Source organism: Syngnathus typhle, linkage group LG6 (assembly GCF_033458585.1).
Source record: "Syngnathus typhle isolate RoL2023-S1 ecotype Sweden linkage group LG6, RoL_Styp_1.0, whole genome shotgun sequence".
In the NCBI taxonomy this organism is placed as follows: domain Eukaryota; kingdom Metazoa; phylum Chordata; class Actinopteri; order Syngnathiformes; family Syngnathidae; genus Syngnathus; species Syngnathus typhle.
The window spans coordinates 19,893,739-19,921,073 of NC_083743.1; the positions used below are offsets into that span (position 1 = coordinate 19,893,739).

General features: G+C 45.0%; 1 non-coding gene across 1 annotated transcript; it reads right to left on the bottom strand.

Annotated features, from left to right (window-relative positions):
- Nucleotides 1–18,449: 18,449 nt before the first annotated feature.
- On the bottom strand, nt 18,450–18,531 carry trnas-gcu (transfer RNA serine (anticodon GCU)). The gene has a single exon. It is a non-coding gene; the product is annotated as a tRNA-Ser (tRNA).
- Between the last annotated feature and the right edge of the window lie 8,804 nt (nt 18,532–27,335).

Genomic DNA, 27,335 nt, shown 5'->3' on the forward strand with positions numbered 1-27,335 from the left:
CAAAAGGACCTATGGCCCCAATGCACCAACTGAAAAGGTGCCTAGAAAACATGACCCAATTTAATATCATTGACCAAAAACAACTAGAAGAAACAGTGCAAAGCCTTAAATCCTCAACGTGCTGCCTTGACACCTTGCCAACAAGCTTTCTAAAAAATGTCCACAAGTGCCTTGCCCCAGACCTACTGCAGATAAGAAACACTTCTCTACTTACAGGCCTCTTTCCACAATCTTTGAAAACTGCTGTTGTGAAGCCCCTATTAAAGAAGCCTAATCTTGACCACTCCATAATCAGCAATTTCAGACCAGTATCAAATCTTCCTTTTTCAAGCAAAATACTCGAAAGAACTGTCTATCAACAACTCTATGCCTTCCTATCCTCCAATAACATACTAGATCCCTTTCAATCCGGTTTCCGACCCCATCACAGCACCGAAACTGCGCTTCTCAGAGTTATCAATGACATCCGAATGAACACGGATTCAGGTAAAATCTCAATTCTAGTGTCACTAGACCTTAGTGCTGCGTTCAATACGGTTGACCATGAAATTCTATTAGACAGACTGGAAAACTGGGTGGGTCTTTCCGGCAAGGTTCTTGACTGGTTCAGATCCTATCTGCAAGACAGGAACTACTTTATCTCTATCGGCAATTTCATCTCTGACCTGCCCAATATGACATGTGGGGTACCCCAAGGCTCAATCCTAAATCCGGTCCTATTCAATCTCTACATGCTCCCAATTGGCCCAATACTCCAAAAAACAACATAGCCTACCACAGCTACGCAGATGACACGCAACTTTACATAGCCCTCTCATCGGATGACTATACCCCTATAAATACACTAGACCAAACCATTGAGCAAATAAATGACTGGTTGTGCCAGAATTTCCTCCAACTAAACAAGGACAAAACAGAGATAATTTTCTTTGGCGCTAAAGCAGAAAGGCTCAAAGTCACTGCTCAATTAGAATCCCTAGCCCTTAAACCAAAGGAACAAGTACAAATTCTTGGCATAATTATTGAGTCTGACCTGAATTTCAACCCCCACATCAAACTCATAAGAAAATGTGCCTTCTTCCAGCTAAAAAAAATAGCAAGGCTCAGAGGCTATACATCCAAACAAGAGCTTGAAAAATTAATTCATGCCTTCATATCTAGCAGATTGGACTATGGGAACAGCCTCTTCGAAGGCCTACCAAAGAAAGCTATGAAACAACTACAGCTCATTCAAAATGCTCCTGCTCGAGTTCTAACAAGAACCAAGAAAGCAGAACACATTTCACCAATACTCAAGTCCCTACACTGGCTACTAGTATGCCATAGAATAGATTTTAAGATTCTGCTAATAGTTTATAAATCTTTAAATGGGCCAGGGCCAAAATACCTCTCTGAACTGCTCCAACACTATGAACCATTAGTTTCAACCATTAAATTGACCTTCCACCAAATTCTCTTTGCAGTCAATTTATCCTACCAGTCGCACTCTCTTAACCACACAACATCCATGCAAACAGCTTGGAAGAACGGACAAAAAAAAAAGAATCTACGCCCTGTTAGAGTGGTGCTCACTCTAACTTATTTTGCAAGAACCACTCGGAGACAAGTTAGTCGTTTTGGGCACCTGCAGGCGGAGAGTCCATTCGTCACTGTGCGTACAGCAATGATCGAATGACGTCTGACTCTCGCTTCCCACAAGAGCATCTTTATTAAGAGAAAAAGGGTGGGGGTGACCGTAGACTGAATAGACAAGTAAAAAAGGCCCTTGACCTCTAGATTAGCAGAGCAGGGGATGTTTTACGACATTGTGTAGGATGGAACAAGCTAGGTTATTTATTACTGGTTACACACCAACATAAGCATAAAACTAATCTACCAAGGTTATTCATTACTGGTTACACACATTCCAACATAATCATATGATCAAGATAGTTTTGGAAAACCATGACATATCCCTCCTGTTTTATCATACGATTATGTGAACCAGATCAATCAAACATAAGTAAGAAAATATAAAGAATAGCAAAAACAATAAAAAAAAAATCAATAAAAAACTGAGACGACAGCGGACGTGCTGGGGAACGTGTAGGGTGAAACATGACAAAAACAACCAATGATAGCAATAACTTCCAGCAAAGAAGAGGTTTTCCCTCAATACTCCAGTTCAAACTTATTGTGTGATCTAAAAACCTGCTGGCCGATGTTAAATCGCAGGAAAAGTCTCACACGGTCCCTCTGCCTTAGGCGACCAGAATGCTATCAATAAGAAAATATAAATAAAGCCACGATCCGTTCCGAATGAAGTAGGACCCGTCCAATGGTACAGCCATGTTGGCAGGAGAGCCCTTTGTCAGGGTTTTCCAAACTATCTTGATCTATGATTATGTTGGAATGTATATAACCGGTAATAAATAACTTAGGTAGATTAGTTTTATGCTTACGTTGGTATGTAACCGGTAATAAACCACCTAAGTCTGTCCCATCCTAAACAATGTCGTAAAACATCCCCTGCTCTGTTTACCTAGATGTCAAGAGCTTTAACTTGTTTATTCAGTCTACTGTCACCCCCGCCCTTTTTCTCTTAATAAAGATGGTCTTGTGGGAAGCGAGGGTCAGACGTCATTCGATCATTGCTGTACGCACAGTGACGAATGGACTCTCCGCCTGCAGGTGCCCAAAACGACTAACTTGTCTCCAAGTGGTTCTTGCAAAATAAGTTAGAGTGAGCACCACCCTAACACCCTTACACCTTGAAATGGCTCTCCCATCCTGGCACACAGCGGTGATGTCCAAAGCTCCCATCCAGTTCCCTCCTGGAGAGCAGTTGTCGTGAATGGGTCTTGTTTTCTTGGATGAAACACGTGTAGTCCATTCCAGGTAGCGTCCTGGTTTAGGCCACTTGTGGCATCTGTCGTCCTCCAACAGTCACATTGGGATTAATCCAAAATAGTTTGATCACAGATTCATTCCTGCGAGTCCAGGGCGGTAGTGGTAGCGTCACTGACTGACAGTACGGTGTTGATATCAATCTCCTCCCATGTATGCCATACATTTCGCTTCAGTGACATTCATTGCTCTGGCCTCCAAGTGAACTTGTGTGGAGCAAGGGGAGTTTTGGGAAACACAGATAACATCCCTCCTGTGTGTGCGCTCTCACAGCGACCTTCACATACCGGTACCAAGCGTTGGTTTCGTATGGGTTTCTGGGGTCTCATCACCAGTCCTCAAAGTTCTCACCGTGTGACCATCGTTTTCCCACGGTCAACATTATCACTTGGTCTGTTCAGATGTGTCCATAGACCATAGCATGCTCCAACCACAACGCAGCAGAGGATCCACCTGGCATGTGGAGCCCCGTTGCTACTAAGATGACAGGAACACCGAGACATACCCCCGCCTAGCGGAGTTGGGATTGTTGTTCGCAGACTTTGCCACCGTCCCGAAATGAGGGGTCCAGCACTCCTCGTAGCTTGCAGTGGCTAAGGTGAATCCAGCTGGGTCGTTCAGCGATCTTCACTGCGGAGGGTGGTAGTCAGCAAGACTTGGAATGGTCCCTCCCACCATGGCTGGCCCAGTTCTTTCTTTTGATGACCTTGATGTAGACCCAGTCTCCTGGATTGATGGGGTTGTTGACCTGTGAGGAGGAAAGATCAGGCGGCAGTAAATTGGCATTTGACACATCCGTCAGCCTGAGGGCCCTGATCATGCTACCTATGTTCTTCATCTGCTTTTTGCAACTCTTGTAGTCAATTGTAATGCCCTTTTTAACGAGGCAGATAGGAGTGTTTGAAAGAAGAGTTTGAGCACTTCCTAATGATTCCTCCTAACCAAAGACCGTTCATGACAGGGGCTTTCCCATTTATTGCCTCCTGTCTTAAAGGAGATTCCCTTATCCATGCCGTCTTTTTCCTAACACGTTCGCACCCACACAGGTTGTGCACATAAACGCACACACACCGAGCGCGCACCCAAAGCTCAGACAAACGACAACAGCCTGACACAACTTTACAGAGATTACGCACGAACACAGACCACAGACAAAGGGATTCTATACATCTCTCATGTAGCTCCTTTTGATAGAACCTCCTATTGGTAACTGTATAGCGGACTGTTCTGCATATAATCCCTTACTCAACTCCCTTGCTTCGACTTTTCCATGTCGGTGCAGTCGTAAGTGATCCCTACTGCAGTCATTGTCTTGTTAACTGTCGCCTTGTGCGACTCCTATGCATGATTGTGTGAAAGTCAAAAATTTAACGTATCCAACATTCTGACCACCCAAACTCCACTGTGGTGCAACGAATTTACTATTTTATTGAGTAGGTACATTGAGCAACCTAGCTTCCTCTTGACTGAATTCACTTTAGTCCAAATGTCCTATTCTAAAATGTATCTGACTCAATTTCTACTTCTTATGCCTGATGAGCCAAAACATCAGATCTCGCTCTTGTTTCTCTCCGTTTTAGCCTATTTGTTTTGTCCAATCTGTTCAATTTCTGACCATGATGCTTCTCTCTGTAGCTCTACGCATTATTAAATATTTTATCAAATCTCCTCAGTTCTGTCAAACCCAGTGCACAATGAAGCTCCTTTCCACTTTACCCCAAGCCCCACGAAGTTTTAGCACCGCCACAGCACGGAGTGCGATTTGGCCGTTGGACATTTCAAGTCCATATCTTTTGCCGCACCTCATCCTCTCAAGATGGTGTTCTTTTGTTGTTGCTTCAGAGTCAACCCATCCATCACTCTCGAATGAGTCCATTGTTCAAATGAGTCCATTTTCAACATTGTGAGTTCCTCCGCTTCTCACTGTCTTTTCTCGTCCCCGAGGATGTCGTCTTTCTTCCAGAGTGTACTTGTCCCCCTACAAGTACAACAACAGTCTTTCTTTGTCCTTGCCAAAGGTCAAAGGTGCCTCAAAGCCAGGCACCGTTTTGTAGACGTCCACGGCTGCAGGCAGAGTCTCGGGATCGAGTTTCAGGGATCCTGGCACTGAGAGTGACAGACTGGGACATCAAACTTGTAACCAAATGTAGCTGCTGCCATCAATTCGCTAGTAACGTTTGTTTACCAAACTTCAAATTCTCCTAGTAACAGCGATCTCGTCTTTATATTGTAAGTCCTGCAACTCATCCTATTTTCGAGCTACGTTCTGTCTATAGTTCCTATTTAATGAGACAGTACATTGTCTTCAGTATCATTATTTAAAATTAACTCAACGAGGTCTGCGTTCCACATCTAGCCCTGATCTATGTCTTGACCTCTCAAACGTTATTACCTGTGTCATGCTTGCTCAAAAATGTGACTTAGAATATGGTGTTGTGAATTTCCAATCTCCCTGATCAAATTGGATCCCGCTTCTTAGCTCTTCTTTCTCATGCTCCTGTTAGCCCGCAACTGTCCAAATCAATAATGTTGTTTTCTTTTAACTGTCTTTCTGTTGAACCTCTAAATCTCTCTTGTTGCTAACCTATCTGCACCAGGAAGGGTCTTAAAGAAAGGACCAACAGATTACTCCCAATATCTCCTCATTATTTATGAGTTGGCCTCCCTTTCCTCACTCGGGTGCATATCTTGTCAGTTGTTAATGGAAACCAGATGTCTCGTGCCAATGAGATCATGGACCAAGGCCCAAACAATCCCGCACGAACCTGACCCGAAACATTACCCGGTCACACTTAGGCTTACTAGTGAGATATACATTGCATGATACCAGAATAGAATTTTACCACAGTATGACACTAAATGTATTAGAAAATCCATATGTCGTAAAGGTTTGTATTATTACTATCTTCCACTATCTGTCCTATTCACTCCCTCCTTCTGAGGCTTGGCAACGCCCATGCCCCACACCTTGACAAACTTTTTGGGAGAATGTGTTCTTTACTACATATGATTCCAGCATTTAATTCGACTTTCTTTCCAAAACGCTTCTCAATTTCCCAGTTCACACATCTTCTGCATGTGTTACTGGTTCTCCAGTTCTTTCTCTAGTTAATTATTAATCCAAAAGCTATGTTTTTCATTTTAGCATTCACCTTACTCAAAACCACTCTTTCAGCAAAGTCGCTCTACTAATTTTCCATAGTAGTCGCCAACAGCTTCAACCATTCAACTTGTATTTTCCTATCATTCAAGACAATCATTCATCAATGCTCATTTGCTTCTCACACACAGTCTCCAAAAAGGAGTCTTTCCATCACATTGGTCTCAATTCATCCAAGCTCACCACACAACATTCATATACCATTTTCAACTCAAGGTTCCTGATAGAACAATCCACCAATCCAAAAAAACTCAACTCATAAAAACTACTGGCAAATTAATCTGAATTTTTCTTTGCTTTTAGATTTAACGAACTCAATTTCTCAGATTTAGCTCGCATATAGCAGTTTGTATAATTTTATAACACCATCAATCAATTATTCCTATTAAATGTAGCATTGCAATGTCTTAAATTCACAATTTTGCTTCTTCCAATTCCTGAAAGCATGTTCTGTCGTTTTTGTTTTTCAAATTTCTCATGAGGGCTAGACACTTAACATGCACTAGTGTGGATCAATTTCTGCTCGCAAACACATTTTTCTCTTTTCCTTTCATTTTTATCTTTCCAAGTCGTTTCTGCTCTGCGGTGCAAATTGAATACCGTTTTTTTCCGTGTATAGTGCGCAAAATTTAACTAATTTATTGTCCTAAAATCTGGGGTGCGCATTATACATGGGTACAAACAAAATTTAATTTTTATTTTATTTTTTTTTTTTTTTTTATTTTATTTTTTATTTTTTTAAGTCCCAATGATCATCACACACGTAGGGAGGCAATGGGTCCCATTTTTATAGTCTTTGGTATGGTCTTAACTAGGCTGGATGTAATTTTTTTTGTTGGCGTTGATTTCTCCGACTGCCCATAAACGCACCACCGCGCTCCGTGCGCGCACGGGACAGCAAACGAGCAGGTGATCAAGCAAGCGTCTGATACGAGAGCATTGCGGTCGCATGGAGCGTGTTTGAAGTGAACAGCAGAGAAGAAAGGCAAAGTGTTGTGAAATAAAATGCACAGAACGGATGCGCAAGACACGTCAGCTATATAAAGAGCGAGAGTTGTTTTCTTCCTATTAGTTTCAATTCACAGTTCAATTAGCAGTTTCAATCAGCAAATAACAAAATGCGTATTACAGGTAATATTTTATTTCACAACAGCCTTGTTCCTTTGGTCTCTGCTGTTCATCCTAAAACACAAAGGCGCTCTTTAAGCAATGCGACAGTGAGCGCCCGGCGCGCTGCGGTTGCGCGACCGCACCAAATTAAGCTCCCTGCGCAGTGCGCACTGAGGTCCACTTAAATTTTAGAAAGTACATCAGGACTTTAAAAATATCTTCTAAATTTCAGCGACGGCTCTGTCACAATAATCAACCAGCGCGGTGCAGTTGGGCGGTCGGCGGCGCGCTACGGTTGAGCGTTCTCTCGCGCGCTCTCTCTCTCGCTCTCTCTCGCTCTCGCACACTCGCAAACGGGATATCATACGGAGGCCGCCATTACAGATGCGCAGAACGGATGCGCAAGACACGTCAGCTATATAAAGAGCGAGAGTTCAGTTCTCTACCTAAATCCGTATTACAGGTAATATTTTATTTCACAACACTTTGCCTTGTTCCTTTCTTCTCTGCTGTTCACTTCAAACACGCTCCATGCGACCGCAATGCTCTCGTATCAGACGCTTGCTCGATCACCTGCTCGTTTGCTGTCCCGTGCGCGCACGGAGCGCGGTGGTGCGTTTATGGGCAGTCGGAGAAATCAACGCCAACAAAAAAAATTACATCCAGCCTAGTTAAGACCATACCAAAGACTATAAAAATGGGACCCATTGCCTCCCTGCGTGTGTGACGATCATTGGGACTTAAAAAAAAAAAACAAAAAATTAAATTTTTGTTTTTTAAAAATTCATAAAAATTGGGTGCGTATTATACATGGGTACAAGCTTTTTTCCAGCATCAGCATGCCATTTCTAGGGGTGCGTACTATACATGGGGGCGCACTATACACGGAAAAAAACGGTAGACCACAGTCTAGCAAATTTCTTTACACTAAAAGTTTAGCCAATCTTCATCATTTTAACGCACATGCACAGCTCTCGCGCGCGTAGGGCAGGTCCCAGCACCAATGATTCGTCACAGGCTGGCCATTTCCTGTGGTCGATCATGAGCTAGTCCCCCCCACGCACAGAAGGACAGTACATTCTAATTTTTTTTATTTATCTTCAAGTTGCATTCATTTACCACTTGATTTGCAAATTCTAACTTTAGTGTACACACACAATTTGATCCCTGGTAATTTGTCGTTGGGCATACAAACAGCATTGTCATACTTCTTGCATGGACAGGAGCTCTAATAATCCAAAAAATGTTCCAATAATCTGACAATGACATGTTTTGCTGTCATATGGGCATCTATTCTTTCTTTCTCTGTATTAGCATGAGGGGTCAAAGGAGAGGAAGCTTGTCATGCTGTAAATGTGATTTTTCCTCTGCCTCTTCCTCTGCCCCTTGACTGGCACCGTTTTTTTTCTAAAACACTCTATTGGCCAGTGTCCACGTTTCCCACAGTTCCAACAGTTGTCAGAATCTGATGGGGGTTTTGAATTATATGGTGGCCTTCAGCCTAGTTGGTCTCTAACTCTTTCTCTCCCCTTTGCGAACTTTGGAAGAAGATTGTTGTATCTTCATTTAGACCTTTATCATCATCTAGATGAAATACATCAGAACATTTGCCTTTTTGGATAACTTTTTCAGCATGCCTGTCCCACTGCATAGTTGTTGTATACAAGTTTTGCACACGAGCGGAATGCCTCTCTTGCTCTTCTGCTTGAGCTGCGGCTGGAGCCGTGGCCGGGACAGTGCGCCTGCGCACTGTGGCCTCATTGTCTTCCGGCCTGACAAACATAGTCGCAGCCTCATCACTTTTCAACTTTCTGTCTTTTGTTACATTTCAACTTTCCTTGTACTTCATACTTTTTCTTCCACATTGGTATGTATTGCATACAATTAAGAAATCAACTCGCCATGAACTTCTCATCTCCTCAAGTTCATGGCGAGTTGATGGCGAGAGAGATTTATCGTTCCCTTTTCCCATCTTAATTTTAGTTTTTCTAGGGGTTTTTTTTCCAATCTTTCTTTTTTTTTTTTTTTTTTTTCTTTGAGGATCCTCAATGCAGGTTTAAATTGACCTTCCACCAAATTCTCTTTGCAGTCAATTTATCCTACCAGTCGCACACTCAACCACACAAATTTCTTATCCCTGCCTACGCGAAGTCCTCTTTTAAAAATAAAAGAGCTGCTTCATCCGGATGGGGGACTCTACAACACCCCTTCCTTCCCTGGGAACAACTGTCCAGTTACCCAGCCCTGCCAACGCGAAGTTGTCCCCTTAGAACAGTGGTTGTCAAATGAGGGTACACGGAGGTACGTGAGATTTTACAAAAATATATAAAACAGTTTGAAAACCACTGCTCCAGAAGAGCCACTTCATCCGGAAGGGGACTCTACAACACCCCCTCCTTCCACAAGACTTCTTATCTTCTGTCTTGCCTATTTTTATTCCTGTGCACTTTTACTTTTACGCGTTTCATAGCTCGAACAAATCAAAGCCGTATCTCATAGCTCGGACAAACCAAAGCCGTACCTCATAGCTCAGACAAACCAAAGCCGTATCTCATAGCTCGGACAAACCAAAGCCGTATCTCATAGCTCGGACAAACCAAAGCCGTACCTCATAGCTCGGACAAACCAAAGCCGTATCTCATAGTTCGGACAAACCAAAGCCGTACCTCATAGCTCTGACAAACCAAAGCCGTATCTCATAGCTCGGACAAACCAAAGCCGTATCTCATAGCTCGGACAAACCAAAGCCGTATCTCATAGCTCGGACAAACCAAAGCCGTATCTCATAGCTCGGACAAACCAAAGCCGTACCTCATAGCTCGGACAAACCAAAGCCGTACCTCATAGCTCGGACAAACCAAAGCCGTAACTGCGCTTTTTAAAAAAAAAAAAATATATATTATTATTATTATTTTTTTTTTAAATTTTTTTTTTTTTTAACTTACGTGTCTCCTGGTTCGTTGCATCGCCGAGTCCCGTCAAACCACCTCTGTCAGACGAAGGCAGACCTAAGATGCTGGCCCAGCGAAGAAGTTCTCTTCCCAGGACTTTCTTTTCCAGGTCCTCCTAATGGACGCTGGCTTGTCGACAATGCAGCACGTCTTCCTCCGTCAGTCAGATGGTGGGTATGAGGGTCCCGGGTTTCGGCACCAAAATGTTAGAGTGGTGCTCACTCTAACTTATTTTGCAAGAACCACTCGGAGACAAGTTAGTCGTTTTGGGCACCTGCAGGCGGAGAGTCCATTCGTCACTGTGCGTACAGCAATGATCGAATGACGTCTGACTCTCGCTTCCCACAAGAGCATCTTTATTAAGAGAAAAAGGGTGGGGGTGACCGTAGACTGAATAGACAAGTAAAAAAGGCCCTTGACCTCTAGATTAGCAGAGCAGGGGATGTTTTACGACATTGTGTAGGATGGAACAAGCTAGGTTATTTATTACTGGTTACACACCAACATAAGCATAAAACTAATCTACCAAGGTTATTCATTACTGGTTACATACATTCCAACATAATCATATGATCAAGATAGTTTTGGAAAACCCTGACACGCCCTTCTTCAATTAAGAAAAAGAAGCTCTGTTCCTTTTCTTAGCCCGTTCCTTCCGCTGGGACTTGAACCCAAGCTGTTCTTTGGCCGGAAAAACGTACAAAGAAAAATCTACACTCTTCTTTGACTAACAAAAAAGAAGCTCCGTGTTTCTTAGCACGTTCCTTCCACTGGGACTCTAACCCAAGCCAGATCCCTCAGCTTGGAAAAACAGACAAAGAAGAATCTACGCACTTCTTCGATGGACGAAAAAGAAGCTCTGCTTTTCTTAGCCTGTTTCTTCCCCTGGGACTTGAACCCAAGCTGTCTCCCGTGCACCTTTTACGTGTTTGAAAACCACACAATTTTTTGACTTACCTGACCCCTGGTCCGTTGCATTGCGGGAACCCGTCAATCCACCTCTGGCAGACGAAGGCAGACCTAAGATGCTGGCCCAGCGAAGAAATTCTCTTCCCAGGACTTTCTTTTCCAGGTCCCCCTAAAGGACGCTGGCTTGTCGACAATGCAGCACGTACTCCTCCGTCAGCCAGATGGCGGGTATGAGGGTCCCGGGTTTCGGCCCCAAAATGTTAGGGTGGTGCTCACTCTAACTTATTTTGCAAGGACCACACTGGAGACAAGTTAGTCGTTTTAGACACCTGCAGGCGGAGAGTTCACTCGTCGCTGTGCTTACAGCGATGGTCGAATGAAGTCTGACTCAGGCCTCGTCAGGCGCTTATTTATTGAGAGAAACAGAGTGGGGTTGAAAGAGGGGGTGTGGGAACACACAGGATAGGGTGGAGACGCACCCCTGCTGATCAAAGCATAGTAGGGGACCTTTTACGACGTTCTGTAAACAAAGCAACTTTGATTGCTTCCTCTGTAGCTAGTCAATAAGTTGAAAAGATCTTAGCACTTTGGTAAACTAATTTTGTCTAGACAGGACAAACTAGTTAAATTATTACAGGTTATATTCCAACATAATCATACGATGAAGATATTCTGCAAACCCTAACAGCAACAGCCTGGGGGAAGAAGCTGTCTCTGTGTCTGCTGGTTTTGGCGTACCGAGCTCTATAACGCCGTCCGGAGGGGAGTAGTTCAAACAGACTGCAACCTGGGTGAGAAGGGTCTGTAGAGATGTTCCTTGCCCGATTCCTGGTCCTGGACAGGTACAAGTCTTGGATAGATGGGAGGTTGATTCCAATGATCTTTTCTGCAGTTCTGATTGTCCGTTGTAGTCTGTGCTTGTCTTGTTTGGAGGCCGATCCAAACCAGACAGTGATGGACGTGCAGAGGACAGACTGGATGATGGCAGTGTAGAAGGTCTTCAGAAGCTCTCGCGGCAGGTTGAACTTCTTGAGCTGTCTCAGGAAGTACAGCCTCTGCTGGGCCTTCTTCCGGACAGAGTCTATGTGGCCAGTCCATTTCAGGTCCCGAGAGATTGTGGTTCCCAGGAACTTGAAGGTGTCTGTGGAGAGAATAGTATTACTGCGGATAGTGAGGGGTAAAAGTGGTGAAGGGTCTCGCCTGAAATCCACTGTCATCTCCACGGTCTTGAGCGGGTTCACCTCCAGCTGGTTTTGACTGCACCAGTGGACCAGCCGCTCCACCTCCTGTCTGTACGCAGTCTCATCACCGTCCTGGATCAGTCCGATGAGAGTGGTGTCGTCTGCATACTTCAGGAGCTTCACAGGAGAGTCACCTGAGGAGAAATCATTGGTGTAGAGCAGTGCTTCTCAATTATTTTCTGTTACACCCCCCCCTAGCAAGAAGAAAACTATTCGCGCCCCCCCTCCCCACCGTGACTATCCTAACTTGTCTTGTAAGTCGTAAAATGTTGCACTGTCGCAAATGTGACAGAAGTAACAATGAGAGCGCCACTGCCCCCTGCTGTAGTAAAGGCGCAATTACACTTTATTCTAGTACTGCCAAAAAAAAGCCTGTTCCCCAGGGTCACACGCGCCCCCCCAGGTATAGCACTACTATTTGAGAAGCACTGGTGTAGAGAGAGAAGAGCAGTGGGGAGAGGACGCACCCCTGAGGCGCTCCAGTGTTGGTGGTCCGGGTGTCAGATGTGATGCCCCCCAGCCTCACACGCTGTCTCCTGTTGGTCAGGAAGCTGGTGATCCACTGACAGGTGGAGGCAGGCACCGCAAGCTGGATGAGCTTCTGTTGGAGGATGTCAGGGGTGATGGTGTTGAACGCCGAGCTGAAGTCCACGAACAGGATCCTGGCGTACGTTCCTGGGGTGTCCAGGTGGTGCAGGATGTAGTGCAGTCCCATGTTGACCGCATCATCCACTGACCTGTTTGCCCGGTAGGCAAACTGGAGGGGGTCAAGCAGGGGGCCCGTGACCTCCTTCAGGTGGTTCAGCACTAACCTCTCGAACGATTTCATGACCACAGATGTCAGTGTGACGGGTCTATATTCATTCAAACCTGTGATGGCGGGCTTCTTGGCCACTGGAACGATGGTGGAGCTCTTGAAGCACGAGGGAACCTCACACAGCTCCAGAGAACGGTTGAAGATCCGTGCAAAGGTGGGCGCCAGCTGCTCAGCACAGACTTTCAAGTAGGAAGGTGACACGCCGTCTGGGCCCGGTGCCTTCCTGGTCTTTTGTCTCCGGAACAGCTGGCGCACTTCCTCCTCGCGGACCTGGAGTGCGGGCGCGGCCTCTGCAAGAGAGTGAGTGGGTGACAACGATGATACAGGTGTGGACAGAGCAGTTGTGGGGAGAGGTGAGTATGTAGATTGTGCTGCCGGAGGTCCCGTTGTGTGGGAGGACAGATCAAACCTGCAGTAGCAAGCCTTGGGCTCTCTACGGGACGGGGGGGTTCGTTTCTTGTAGCCCGTGATGCTCTGCAGACCTTTCCACACCGTTGAGGGATCAGGATTGGCAGAGAGGTGTCTCTTCAGATTCTCCCCGTAGCACCTCCTGGCTTTCCTGACTTCTCAGTTCAGTGTGTTTCTGGTCTGCCTGAACAGCTCGCGGTCGCCGCTCCTGTAGGCCTCCTCCTTGACTTTGCGCAGCCTCCTGAGGTTCGGTGTAAACCAAGGTTTGTTGTTGTTGTACGTGCAGAAGGTCTTAGTCTGCACACACAAATCCTCACAAAAACTGATGTATGATGTGACAGTGTCAGTGAGTTCATGCAAGTCTGAAGTTGCAGCTTCGAAAGCTCCCCAATCGGTGCAGTCAACTCCCGTGGGGAATAGAACGGCCGGCGGTTTATGAAAAGTGTTTCTAGGAGAGGGCTGCAAAACTCTTTCAACACCGTGACATCAGTACACCAACGTTCATTAATGTAGAAACAGAGACCACCTCCCTTTGATTTTCCGGAGAGCTCCGCGCTGCGATCTGCTCGCATTAGCCTGAACCCGGCAAGCTCCACGGCGTGGTGGGGGGTTCGTTCGCTAAGCCACGTTTCCATAAAGCACAGCGCAGCGGATCTGCTGAAGTCCGTGTTCCTTGATGTGAGGAGCAGCAGTTCATCCGTCTTGTTCGCCAGGGAGCGGACATTCGCCAGATGAATTGACGGTAGGGCAGAACGGAACCCTTTCTGCCTCAGCCTTACGAGTGCTCCGGCTCGCTTTCCGCGCCGCCGTCGTCGCGCTAGTTTGTACAGCACCGCCGCTCCGGCTAGAATCTCCGACAAACAGTCTGAATCGGAGAGAACAGGAGAGAAAATACCAGAAGAAGTCTGTCCGATGTTTAACAGAGCTTCTCTGGTAAAAGTGATCCGGGATGGACAGCAGAGGACACAGAAAACACACAAAATAAGACAAATAAACAGAGAGCGACTCACCGTGGCTGCCATCCGCGGCGCCATCATATGACGTCACTGAGTTGTGCTCATGTCATCTGGGTGTCTTTTACATACCAGCTCTATCAAAGTCAAAAGTCAAAGTCAGCTTTATTGTCAATCTCTCCACATGTCACAACACACATATAGACCGAAATTACGTTTTCTCTATCCCACGGCGACTGGGGCCTGAATTTCCCCACTCCCGGGATCTATAAAGTTTCAATCAATCAATCAATCAATCAATCAATCAATCAATCAATCAATCAATCATCTGACTTAGTTCCTGTTAGAGTGGTGCTCACTCCAACTTATTTTGCAAGAACCACATGGGAGACAATTAAGTCTTTTTGGGCACCTGCAGGTGGAGACTCCATTCGTCAATGATCGAACGACATCTGACTCTCGCTTCCCGCAAGAGCGTTTTTATTAAGAAAAACAGGGTGGGGGTGACAGTGGACTGGATAGAGAAGAAAAAGCCCTTGACCTCTAGTCAAAGCATAGCAGGAGATGTTTTACGACATTGTGTAGGATGGGACAAGCTATGTTATTTATTACTGGTTACGCACCAACATAAGCATAAAACTAATCTAGCTAGGTTATTTATTACTGGTTACATACATTCCAACATAATCATACGATCAAGATAGTTTGGAAAACCCTGACAGCTCCCACAATTGTCATGCTGTTATGTTTTGTGAGTTGTTTTTGTCTTGTCCTGTTCGTCGTATTGTCACTTCCTGTTTTGTTTTGGTAACTCTCCTCTCGTTTCAGTTCGTGGGTCCTTCCTCTGTGTGTCAGGCTACTTGTCTTCCCTGATCCCAATTGTGTGCACCTGTGTCTTTGGTCCTAATTGTCTGCACCTGTGTTCTCACCTTTCTATGTGTATTTAGCCAGCGTCTTCCCCTTGTCTTGTGCCAGTGCGTCTGTTGGATTTTGTCCACAATTTAGGGAGCGCGCTATCTGCGCCTCATGGCCATTGCCAATCACCTGTTATCCAATTTACTCACTGCATGCTCGTTTGATTTCTTCAGATTTAGGAAAATGCTAAGACACTGAAGCAGAAATTAGACTTACACAAGTTGGTTGAGTTCAATCACAATTCTTGTTAAGAAAGCTCTGTTTTCAGGAAAGTACAATACAGCGCTGGGCCTTTCAAGAGCATAGAGTCTCCATTCAGAAAAGGCCACATTCAAGGTTCTTTGGTCAGCTTATATTCATTTCCACATGCCAATGTGGGCCGAGTTTGATGGGTGATGAGTCAGGGGGTGTGGCAAGTTCGCAGGAGATTCTGATTTCATGGGAGTGGGTGGTGGTTATGAGCGATTCAGTGTGTGTGGGGGCTGTTGTCTTCCATCCCGTCTTTCGGCCTTGGCGATCATCTTTGGCCGAGTCCTTTGCTGGCTCCCTCTGGCACCTGCTGGTTTTTATCTCCAAGTGACCTTCCTGTAAACATTCCCCTCCATTCTTGCACATAGACTGTCTCACCTCATTCTTTCATCATCATTTCAATTTTGTCATTTTGTACGAAATTATGTGAGCTTTTTGTCTGTGACATCATTAATCTATTAATGTTCCTTGACTATGCAAAGTTTGTTCTTTTGATACTCCATGTCTTTGCTTACGTCATTATTTTCTTAGTTTAATCATGCTTCCAACCATATATTTTCTTTGTTAGGCAAAATATTTCCCTCTGTCCAGAACGTTCAGTAGTAATCGAAAACTGGCGTCTAGCATTAGTCAAAACATAAAATACAATCAAGTACTGAACACTTTTAGACGACTTTGGCAGTGTCCGTGATTTAGAGAATCATCAGGCATGCATTAAACAGTTCCTTAAGGGTCATTAAGCTATTCAAGCAATATATCAAAAAACATTTCAAAGTGCTCAGAAATATATATCAGTTCATAAAGTTATAAAAACCTTTGTCATTACCACCTATCAAAAATGTCTAGTTATGTCTTCTTTATTGAGTTGGTGTGTAGGTATAATTATATGCTTAAAATGTTTCTTTTATTGATTGAATATGTGAATATACTTTCCTACTTATGTACTTTATTCAGTGAGGTTTGAGCATATCTGTTTTTGTAGCTAGGCAGGACTTTTTGTATTTTGACCCCATTCCTTCACGTCTTGTCCCGTCTTGAGCACCAGCGATCGCGTGAGTAACAGATATGACTTTAGAGAACCTAGTTTAGAAGATACCTTTTTTTGTCAAGCCTGAGCGCTGTTTTTCAATTTTGTTTTTTGCCACCGTGTTTTCCCTCGTTTTGAGGTGCTTTTGGTTTTTGCTGTCTTCAGCCTTGTTTTCCCTCTTTTTGAGGCGCTTTTGTTTTTTTTTGTGCTGTCTCCAGCCTGTTTGAATAAATACCTTTTGTTTGCACTATGCATCCGAGTCCTCTCCCTGATCCAAGCCTGACAACAATAGCTCCTACAAGATGTCTCCCGGGTCTCTTAGCTGGCTCGTGTCTTTGTTTGTTAGCCTTGGAAACTCCTCTATCTTGTTTAGCAGTGTGTCCTCAATTGCTTCTGAGGAACGGTGACACTCTTCAACCCGTTCCCTAATCATCTTTACGCCTCCAGCGGGTACTGCATGAACCCTTTTCACCTGTTCTGCAGATCTTGGATCCAGCCACCTTGTTAGTAGGTCTAACTCCTCTCTTTCTGATAAATTTAAGTTTTTAGTCGCGCCAATAAATGATACTTTCCACGTCCAATAGTTTTGCGGTTTGTCATCAAATTGCAGTAAACCAACGCTGACGAGTTACCGTATTTTCACGATTAAAACGTGCACCGTAATAAAAGGCGCAGTCTCAGTTATGTGTGCCATGACCGGATCATAGGGCGCGCGTTTTATATATACAATCCACGCCCCTTTAACGTTCTCATGGCGCTCTCAACTACGTCCGCCTTACAACAACACACACAAACACACACATACACATACACACACGCACACGCACACAAATACACACACGCAGCAGTGACTCTCCAATACACATCGATACCAAATGATCAGGTGTTGCTTTCCCGCCTTTTCCGGACAGTATAAAACCTTCTTACCTGGAGATGGAGGATGTTGTTACATCTACTGAAGTGCCATGTGTACTGACCGCCATTAAACAACCCAAGATCTTGCCAATAAAGAACAAACCGTTACCCCACATCTTAGTTTTCCTGACCCAACAACGGACATCATCAACAACACGCAACAGCCGTTGATGGAATCGAACCCGCACTTTCTTAACTGTGAAGCGGACATGCTAACCAGTTCTCCCCCGAGCCGCCAAAGAGTATAAATATTACGATATTGAGTCAAATACAAACCAGATTACAGATACAATGGAGCCTCGGTTTTCGACCACAATCCGTTCCAGAAGGCTGTTGGAGAACTGAATCGTTCAAATTCCGAATCATGTTTTCCCATTACAAATAATGGGAAAAAAAATCAAGTTTAAATTTAAAAACCCCGCCTTTTTAAAGTATTTTTTCAGTTGTACATTTTTGTCCGATCGCGCAACTGCAGTGCTTAGCCTTATTGTGACAGAGCGGTCGCTAAAATTTAGAAAATATTTTTAAAGTCCTGATGTACTTTCCAAAATTTAAGTGGACCTCAGTGCGCAGGGAGCTTAATTTGGTCCGATCGCGCAACCGCAGCGCGCCGGGCGCTCACTGTTGCATTGCTTTAGGAGCGTCTTTGTGTTTTAGGATGGCTTTACTGATCCCACTTGCTTCCTTTGGAGGCATGATTAGAGTTGTTGCAATTCTCAGACTAACATGAATGTAATAACGAACGGAGTCAGTTGGCATGCGGGTCCTCTCGTGAGGTTCGACAATCGAATTTCGTTCGACATCCGGAGCAAAAAATTCTCAAATTCTTTGTTCAAATATTGATTTGTTCGAGAACCGGGATGTTCGAAAACCGAGGCTCCACTGTAAAACAATGTAACATTACTTTTCGACGACGATGGGATTTGAACCCATGCGTGCAGAGCACAATGGATTAGCAATCCATCGCCTTAACCTCTCGGCCACCTTGTCTTGCTCCTATGGGGCTGACAACACGTTGTGCCGACATACTTTGTGTGAAAATCCGACTGATGAAATGCTGAGTGGAGAGCACAATGGAGTAGCAACCCATCGCCTAAATATCTCAGCCATCGCATCTCATGCATGAGTTGTATGGGCGACATGATATGGCATGTACGGGGTAGTATAAGCTACAAGGTAAAATGATACGATACTTTAGATGTGAAATGAAGAAGAGCTAAGCCACAAAAGAAGTGACACTGTCAGCAAAGAAAAAAATTTTTTCAATGTTGTCTCACCCCAAATCTTTGGGATCATCGGCTCTGCGCAGTTGGATAGTTCCACTAACATTTTAACATCAACATTCTTCCACTGTACTTTTGCGCTATGCTTACTGTCTGCTGTATGCACACTGGCTCCGTTTTGCTCTTCTTATTTATTGTCTTATCTGTTTATTTATTATTTGTTCATCACTCTTATTTATTGTTTGTGCCTTCTTGTTTTTATATTGTGTCGTTTACTCGTATGTCTATCGTGTAATATGTCTCGTCACCGTGGGATAGAGAAAACGTGATTTCGGTTTCTTTGTGTGTCTTGACATGTGAAGAGATTGACAATAAAGCTGACTTTGACTTTTTGACTTTTGTGGCCGTAGCGTCCCCGGAACGAATCTGGGTCATGGCGTATTTAAATTACCTTGCTGAATTTGTCCGTTGTTCACTGTTAGATGCAGAGACCACTGCTCCAGCAGAAGAAGCCGAAACCCTACAAACAGCAACCACAGAATCATCTCAACCACTAGACCGGACCCAGACCGACCCTCTATCGCTTACAGCCCCCGGTACGGAGACCAACCATGCTCAGCAGCTCCCACACGCTTCAGACCCCCCACCTCTCCAACTCCAGAAACCCATCACCCCCCCCTCCTCTCATCCACCCCCCACACCTCACCCTACACACCCCCAGAACCCCCCCCCCCCTTCTCTCATCCAACCCCACTTCCCACCCTCCTCCATATCCCTTTCTCCCTCCCCCCCTCCACTGGCCTTCTCATCACACATGAACGAGAGGATTGAACGGGCAAACATCAATATAGCCAGCCCCCATCGATGCTCCACCCAGGATCCACAAACCGACCTGAACGAACCCAGCCCCCATCGATGCTCCACCCAGGCTCAACCCCTCCCCATAAGCAAACTGAACAGCTCTCTACACAAACCCCCTTTCCCTCACCTAACTCCCCCCATACGTCCCCCCTTGTCCCAGAGTTCTGAAGAAAATTCCTCACCCAAAAACAGCAAGAACAAGGTCACACAGCAACATACTCCAGAAGCTATCACAACGCTGATCACTCCTAGAATAAACAACCCTATCATCCCAGTTTGTTCCGTCCCTGGATCAAACCTGATACCCATCCGTCAGAAACAGCTCCAGAAATCAAAACACTCCACCAGAACCAAAACAATTCGAGCGGCCCTGCTCAATATTAGATCATTAGTCAATAAATCACTTCTCATCAATGACCTCATTACGAGTAATGAATTAGATATCATGTTTCTTACAGAGACCTGGCTTGATCTAGATAACAGAGAATATATCCTTAATGAATCAACTCCACCTAATTTCAACTGCATTGACGCCCTCAGAATCGGAAAGAGAGGGGGAGGCGTTTTCCTAATCTATTCTGATTTGTTTCAATGTAAACGGACGTCATTTGGAGATTGTCTTTCGTTTGAGTATCTTGCAGTTGTAATGAAGTCTTCTCCCCCTGTCCTACTTATGGTTGTATACAGACCCCCAGGTTATGCTAATAACTTCTTCGTCGAATTCTCTGAACTCTTCGCTATAATCTCCTTGGAACATGACTGTATATCAATAGTAGGTGACTTTAATATTCACATAGACAAACTCAATGATAATAACATCAAAGAACTAAACGACCTCCTTGACACCTTCGACCTATCCCAGCATATCTCTGGACCTACACACAACAGAGGCCATACACTAGATTTATTCATAACCAGAGGTCTTGAGTCATCTTTCCTCTCAGCAGTCGATATTGCCTTATCTGATCACTTCTGCATCTTTATCGAAATGAAGGTCACCCCTATAGCTTTCAGTCAACCACAAACCATTAAAAAGCAGCACTTAAATGAGGCCACTAGTACAATATTTATGGAAGCCTTCTCGCAGGCCCCTACCCTTCCATCAGAATCTGTCAATGACCTCCTAGATAACTTCAACTCTAAAACCCTAAAAGCTATCGACGCAGTAGCCCCTCTGAAAACCAAATTAATCTCTGGTAAGAAGAAAGCACCATGGACATACTCTCTCTCTTTAAAAGATAAAAAAGAGAGTCTAGAAAAGCAGAACGCAAATGGCGGAAAACTAAACTTCACATTCATCATGATATTTACAAAGACAGCCTTAAATCCTATAACCAAGAACTAAAAAAATCCAGACAATCTTTCTTTGCTGACATAATCAACAAAATCACAAATGACGCTCGTACTCTCTTTGCCACCATTAACAGGCTAACAAACGCCCCCCCTCAAATTGCCCCTGATTTCCTATCCACTGTCAAATGCAATGGATTTGCAACCTTCTTCAAGGATAAAATTAAAAACATCAGATTAGCCATCAGTAAAAGGACCTATGGCACCAACGCACCAACTGAAAAGGTGCCTAGTAAACATGACCCAATTTAATATCTGTCAGGTTTATTTCGATGACTGAATAACTATTAAGAGAAGAGCAACAGCAAACAGACCACAAGTGAGACAGAATATTAAGTCTTTTCTCGCGAGGAGTGCAGTACAGAAAGCTTCACAACAATCTCACTACACTAGTTATCTGTATGCACTCCTGCTCTTTTTATTTGGAATTGCCCTACCCACAAAATGAGACAAGCCCTCTAAAAGGGGAGGAGGGAAGCACGTGGGCTTTGTCTCGTAAGAAGAAAAATCACAAGGTGTTACATACTGATATGGAACAGTGTGAGAAAGAGTACAAGTGATCAGCAACCATTCTTTGTGTCTGTGATGAAATCAGGAAACATGAGTGATCAGCAATCATTATTTGTTGAAAAGGAACTGTCTTGGTAGATGTCTTCATTTTGCTGAGTGGTCAGCTGCGACCTGTCTGACCCAGTAACTTCTCTCTTCTGTGGTACATCATAAAAACAGCAAGGCCAAACAGCAAGCATATATTGCAGTAATATTGCGGTAATATTGCGGTAAAGCATCGACTAGAGAACGCATGATAGCATATATATACATTTTTCTAACAATATCATTGACCAAAAACAACTAGAAGAAACAGTGCAAAGCCTTAAATCCTCAACATGCTGCCTTGACACCTTGCCAACAAGCTTTCTAAAAAATGTCCACAAATGCCTTGCCCCAGACCTACTGCAGATAATAAACACTTCTCTACTTACAGGCATCTTTCCACGATCTTTAGAAACTGCTGTTGTGAAGCCCCTATTAAAGGAGCCTAATCTTGACCACTCCACAATCAGCAATTTCAGACCAGTATCAAATCTTCCTGTTTCAAGCAAAATACTCGAAAGAACTGTCTATCAACAACTCTATGCCTTCCTATCCTCCAATAACATACTAGATCCCTTCCAATCCGGTTTCCGACCCCATCACAGCACCGAAACTGCGCTTCTCAGAGTTATCAATGACATCCGAATGAACACGGATTCAGGTAAAATCTCAATTCTAGTGTCACTAGACCTTAGTGCTGCGTTCAATACGGTTGACCATGAAATCCTATTAGACAGACTGGAAAACTGGGTGGGTCTTTCCGGCAAGGTTCTTGACTGGTTCAGATCCTATCTGCAAGACAGGAACTACTTTATCGCTATCGGCAATTTCATCTCTGACCTGACCAATATGACATGTGGGGTACCCCAAGGCTCAATCCTAAATCCGGTCCTATTCAATCTCTACATGCTCCCAATTGGCCCAATACTCCAAAAAACAACATAGCCTACCACAGCTACGCAGATGACACACAACTTTACATAGCCCTCTCATCGGTTGACTATACCCCTATAAATACACTATACCAAACCATTGAGCAAATAAATGACTGGATATGCCAGAATTTCCTCCAACTAAACAAGGACAAAACAGAGATAATTGTCTTTGGCGCTAAAGCAGAAAGGCTCAAAGTCACTGCTCAATTAAAATCCCTAGCCCTTAAACCAAAGGAACAAGTACAAATTCTTGGCATTATTATTGACTCTGACCTGAATTTCAACTCCCACATCAAACTCTTTCTCATCAAAGAAAATGTGCCTTCTTCCAGCTAAAAAAAATAGCAAGGCTCAGAGGCTATACATCCAAACAAGATCTTGAAAAATTAATTCATGCCTTCATATCTAGCAGATTGGACTACGGGAACAGCCTCTTCGAAGGCCTACCAAAGAAAGCTATGAAACAACTACAGCTCATTCAAAATGCTGCTGCTCGAGTTCTAACAAGAACCAAGAAAGCAGAACACATTTCACCAATACTCAAGTCCCTACACCGGCTACCAGTATGCCATAGAATAGATTTTAAGATTCTGCTAATAGTTTATAAATCTCTAAATGGGCCAGGGCCAAAATACCTCTCTGAACTGCTCCAACACTATGAACCTTCTAGATCACTTAGGTCATCGGGAACAGGCCTGCTAATTGTTCCCAGATACAAAACAAAACATGGTGAAGCTGCTTTTTGCCATTATGCCCCCCATAGCTGGAATAAACTCCCAGAGGACATTAGATCTGCCCCTACCCTACCCATCTTTAAATCCAAACTTAAAACTTTTTTATTCTCTTTTGCTTTCTAGCTGCTACTAAATCAATGATGTTGTTTTTGTTTCTGTTTGTTTATTATAATCTAAAATGTTCTTAAATGTTCTTAAATGAATTTATGCCAGGCTCTGACCTGATGTGATTCTGTTCTATAATCTATCAATGACGTTGTAATATATTTTTTTAAATGAATTTATGTACCGTATTTTGCGCCCTATTAGGCGCACCGGGGTATAAGGCGCACCTTCCATTAACAGCCCATTTTAAAACTTTGTCCATATATAAGGCGCACCGAACTATAAGGCGCATAAAATAGAAGCTTTACTGCAACAAACTGAGCTTGTCTAGGGTTGCGGTATGCACCCACTAGCCAATAACCAACGAGCCCTCTGTAAACAATCGCGTTTCTCAAACGATCTCCTATAAAATTATTGGAACTGACTAAAGTTCGATCTAACGCATTGGTACTACTTACTCTTGTTTCCCTTCCATATCGATCCGTAGACTTACTCAAAACATTAACAGAGCAGCCTATTTTGACATGAAATAGCCTCACGCGTATAGCAGCTATCATTATAGCATTAGCCATCCGCAATTTCCTATGAGCCTCAGCTCGCAATCTCCCATGAGCCTCAGCAAAGTGCAAACAATCGCGTTTCTCAAACGATCTCCTATAAAATGATCAGAACTGACTAAAGTTCGATCTAACGCATTGGTACTACTTACCTATGTTTCCCTTCCATATCGATCCGTAGATTTACTCAAAACCGGGCGGACCGGGCCATTGTACAAGGGGGGAAATCTCGTGGAGGTGGAATATGCGTCTACATCGGTGACGAATGGTGCCGGGACTCTGTAGTGGTATGCAAGCACTGCTCGCCGCTGGCGGAGTTCGTGATCATTACGTGCCGTCCTTTTTACCATCTTCGCTGGGGATTTTAATCATGCTAACCTGAAGTCTGTTTTTCCGAGGCTTCACCAGCATGTTAATTTTCCTACGCGTGGCGACAGCTTCCTGGACCGGGTCTACTCTTCGTATAAAGGAGCTTTCAAAGCTGCCCCCCTCCCCCATCTTGGACTTTCTGACCATATCACTGTTATGCTTTTGCCCGCATACAGACAAATGGTGAGAGCGTCCAGGCCGGTTCGCAAGCAGGTACGGTTGTGGCCTGAGGGTGCCTCTGATGCACTGCGTGACTGCTTTGGCTCTACTGACTGGGACATGTTTAGGAGGGCTGCCACTTGCGACGATCGGACAGACATTGAGGAGTATACTGACTCTGTTTCCTCCTACATCAGGAAGTGCATTGATGATGTGACTCTCAAAATCCATCGTCGCTCGGGCTAACCGGAAGCCATGGCTGACAGGGGCTGTCTTCAGGCTGCTGAGGGCCAGGGACAAAGCCTTTAGACCAGGGGATGAGGCTGGCTTGAGGACTGCGAGGGCCGACCTGTCCCGGGGCATGAAAGAAGCGAAGAGGGCGTTCTTGTGCAAAATTACCGCCCACTTCAAGGACAGCAGGGACGCACGGAGCCTTTGGCAGGGCATTCAGACCATCACGGATTACAAGCCCGCGCCGCAGAGCTGTGAAGGCGACGTCCGTCTGCTCAATGACCTCAACCGCTTCTTTGCTCGCTTCGACGCTCAGAACAGCACTTGCCCGCTGAAGGCCACTCCCCCTTCGCACGAGCTGCCCCTGTGCCTCTCCGCCGACAGCGTGAGGAGGGCGCTTGCCGCTATCAACATCCGTAAGGCGGCGGGCCCTGACAACATCCCGGGTCGAGCGCTGAAGGACTGCGCTGGTGAGCTGACGGATGTCTTCACAGACATCTTTAACACTTCCCTGCAGCAGGCCATCGTCCCGTCGTGTTTCAAAGCTGCCACCATCGTACCTGTGCCGAAGAAACCCGCTCCGTCCTGCTTCAATGACTACCGCCCCGTGGCACTTACGCCCATCATCATGAAGTGCTTTGAGCGGCTTGTCATGGAGCACATCCGATCCGCTCTCCCCCCCACCATTGACCCCTTCCAGTTTGCGTACCGAGCCAAACGGTCTCCTGAGGATGCCATTTGCTCTGCCCTCCACTCGGCCCTCACCCACCTGGAGAGAAGGGACTCGTATGTGAGGTTGCTGTTTGTGGACTTCAGTTCTGCCTTCAACACCATTGTGCCACAACGCCTCATCAGCAAACTTGACGCGCTGGGCCTCAGTACCTACCTCTGCAACTGGCTACTGGACTTCCTCTGTCAGAGGCCACAGGTGGTACGTGTTGGCGACAAAATCTCCGCCAGCATCACGCTGAGCACGGGGGCCCCCCATGGCTGCGTGCTCCGTCCGCTGCTCTTCACCCTCCTGACGCATGACTGCGCTGCAACCTACAGCGACAACCGCATAGTGAAGTTTGCTGACGACACGACTCTGGTGGGTCTCATCACCAAGGGAGACGAGACTCAGTACAGGCTGGAGGTTGACCTTTTGACCACGTGGTGCAGGGACAACAACCTCCTGCTGAACGTCGACAAGACCAAGGAGATTGTTGTTGACTTCCGGAAGGGTCACACCCAACACCTGCCGCTGACCATCGACGGTGCTGTCGTGGAGAGAGTGGGGAGCGCCAGGTTCCTGGGGGTGCACATCAGTGAGGATCTCTCCTGGTCCACCAACACCGCATCACTGGCAAAGAAGGCCCAGCGCCGCCTGTACTTCCTGCGGAAACTCAGGCGAGCGAGCGCTCCTCCGGCCGTCATGACTACGTTTTACCGTGGCACCATTGAGAGCGTCCTCTCCAGCTGGGGTGGCAGCTGCACTGACTACAACTTGAAGGCCCTGCAGCGCATAGTGAGCATGGCTGGTAAGATCATTGGTGCTTCACTCCCCTCTTTGAAAGACATTTCTCCCATCTCACCCGCAAGGCGACCGCGATTGTGAGTGATGTGAGTCACCCCGCTCACTCTTTGTTCGATCTTCTGCGCTCTGGGAAGAGGTACAGGAGCCTGCGCTCCCGCACAACCAGACTCAACAACAGCTTCATACTCCAGGCTGTTAGGATCCTGAACTCGCTTCCCCGTTCTGCGTAGCGTCCTGTACTTTTGCGCTATGCTTGATAGCTCCGTTTTGCTCCTCTTATTTATCGTGTTATCTGTTTATTTATTATTTATTTATCACTCTTACTATTTATTGTTTGAATTTTTGCCTTCTTGTTTTTATATTGTGTCGCTTACTTGTATGTCTATCGTGTACTATGTCTCGTCACCGTGGGATAGAGAAAACGTAATTTCAGTCTCTTTGTGTGTTGTGACATGTGGAGAGATTGACAATAAAGCTGACTTTGACTTTGACTTTTTGACTTTGATCTACCCCCGGGGCCTTGCCCCCGAGGAGTTTTTAAATTACCTCAGTGAGTTCGACCCCAGAGATTGGAGAGTCCACCTCTGAGTCTCCAGGCCCTGTGTCAAGTGACATGGTGGTACGAAATGGTGTAAAATTGGGTATTGAATTTGGCCCAGGCACATTGGCTATCCCAAAACATGTAGTAGTTCAAAATTTCACCAGGAGATGGTGTTGAAGCTTGACATAGGGGTGACCTGATGGAAATTAACAAATCTAATAAATTAAACTGTTAGCAATTGGGAGGACACGACCTGCTCAAAGACGTAGCAACGCACAGTTTTGGAATATGAGTTTGCTATGCCATAATTTTAAGATGCAACAGCTTGAGCAATATCAATATATGTGTTTAAGTTGGAAGAACCCATTATTGTGTTAAGTACTATTATGTGTTGAGATTGATCTTTATTAGACAAGATATATGTGATTCATGTTGCAATGTTTTGTCCAACCTGTATTTAACATTGGTGTTCCATCCATACCTGAATGTATTAAGTTGAGAGAAGACATTAAGGGCTAATACTAAAAGTAAAGAACGAGCAAAACAGGAAACATCTGTTTCCGGTGATTGCTGCTTGAAGCAAGGTTGCCAGGACAACCAGTGGTTTCCAGCTGGCCTG